The following is a 2261-nucleotide window of genomic DNA, read 5'->3' as shown; positions in this document are numbered from 1 at the left end:
AATGTACCCCTGCAAACTGTAATAATTATTTTGTGAATAAAAGTCATAAAATAATTATAAAAAAAAAATAGAAACAAACACAAATAAATGTATAAATATTGGGAAAAATATGTATTTTCCCTTTAAATACTTTCAAAAAGTGAAAAGGTTACGATCCCGTATGAGTTTTAATTTTCATACTATTTGAGCTTTTCAATAATTATGCATCCCTTGTTGGCATGCATACAGATTAATATATATCTTTATTAGCCAATGGTTGACTTACATTTTCCTGATTGGTAGCTTATTTTATTTTACAAAAGGTTAATAAATTTTTTTTTATTAACCAATCATCTAACAACAAAAAAAAAATTATTTTTTTTTTTTTTTAATAATTACAAATATATAAAAAAAATAAAAATAAACAAAAAAAAATATAGCTATATATATATTTTTTTTTTTTTATAACTAGAGTCAGTGTACAACTGACCTATTTTTTCATGACCAGTAAACTAAATGTATTACAAAAGGTTAATAACATCTTTTATGAACCAATACTATAAAAATTAGTATATTTAATTATTAGTTAATAAAAGATGTTATTAACCTTTTATAGTACATTTAGTTTATTATTTGTGTGTTTACAATTTAGCCATGCACTGACGCTAGTTAAAAAAAAAAATATAAAGTTACTTTTGTTTATTTGTTAATTTTATTTATATACATCTTTGTAATTAAAAAAAAAAAAATTAAAATTATTTTTTTTTTTTTTTTGGTTGTCGATTAACATTCGTTCGAGTTAAAAAGAGAATTAGTTTTTGTTACATAAAAAAAAACCTAAAGAAACAAAAAGTATAATGTTTATGTTATATTCAATGTATATATTTAAAAAAAAAAATAACATTGAATAAATTAGAGTTTTGACTTTTGTTAATTGTTATGAATTGCATATATGTTTTTAATTAAAAGAATAAACTGATTCTTTGTAAATAAAAGCTCTTTTATAACAGTTTAACATGTCTATTAAAAGAAGCAATAAAATTTAATTCAAATTAAATATTATACATCATAAGAAACCATCATATATATAATAAAAATAAGTATATATGTATTTAAACACATATATTTATTTATACGTGCTCTTTATTAATTTTTTTGTTTAATACTCTAGAAAAGTCATTAAGCGGTGGCAATTAATAAATAAAGTATTTATATTTTAATATGCATACTTCTCTCATATACTGGTTAATAAAAAAAATTTTATTAACCCTTTGTAAAATAAAATGAGCTACCAGTCAGGAAAATATAAGTCAGCCATGCATTGAAGCTAGTTAAAAAAAAAAAAAAAAAATAATTCTTTTTTTTTTTTGTCGATTCATATTTGTTCGAATTAAAAAGAGAATTAATTTTTACTTCAATAAAAAAACTTAATATATGAAAAAGTATAATGTTTATGTTGTGTTCAATGTGTATATCTTGAGATAACATTAAATAAATCAGAGTTTAATTTTTGTTATTTGTTATAAATTTTGTGTAAGTGTTTTTAATTAAAAAAACATATTTATTCTTTGTAAATAAAAACACATTTATAAAGCTAAACATATATCTGTTTAGCAATACATAAATATAATATTTAAATTAAATAACATACATTATAAGAAGACATTATATATATACTAAAATAAGTATGTATATATATTATATATATATATATATAAATCCAGATATTTAATTACTTACTCTTTATTAATTTGTTTGTTCAATACTCTATCAAATTCATTAAACAAATAATTATTAAATCGCATACCTAACATTTATAAAACAAAATTCACTCATTTAATATTCCTTCTCAATACCATTTATTGACTAACAAGCGAATGTTGATGATTAATTTGCAATTTTACGCACAAGTTACTATTTATTATTTCATAATAGTTTAATAATATCTTTTATTTACTTATAACGAAAAGACTACTTTTCAAAATTGCTTTTACACGTAATTCGAATATATTTGCTTCATCATTTTGCATATATATATATGAACTCTTAAATTTAATTCATAACATTCCATTTTTCCTTTTGAAAAAAGGCAGTGAATCATAAGTCCTTTTATTAACTAATTAAGTTTTTTTAAATAATAAACATTTTCATTAAATGTAATTTTTTGATCAATCATTTATTAGATAATATTTCTCTTTAATTTACTTGGAACTCACTTTTTATTATTGTTATATATTTTTTTTTCTTAACCATAAACTCCCATATTGATTTATTAATTGCCC

This window comes from Plasmodium relictum (genome assembly GCF_900005765.1).
Source record: "Plasmodium relictum strain SGS1 genome assembly, contig: PRELSG_00_v1_174, whole genome shotgun sequence".
Classification (NCBI taxonomy): Eukaryota; Apicomplexa; class Aconoidasida; order Haemosporida; family Plasmodiidae; genus Plasmodium; species Plasmodium relictum.
This window is presented reverse-complemented; position numbering follows the sequence as displayed.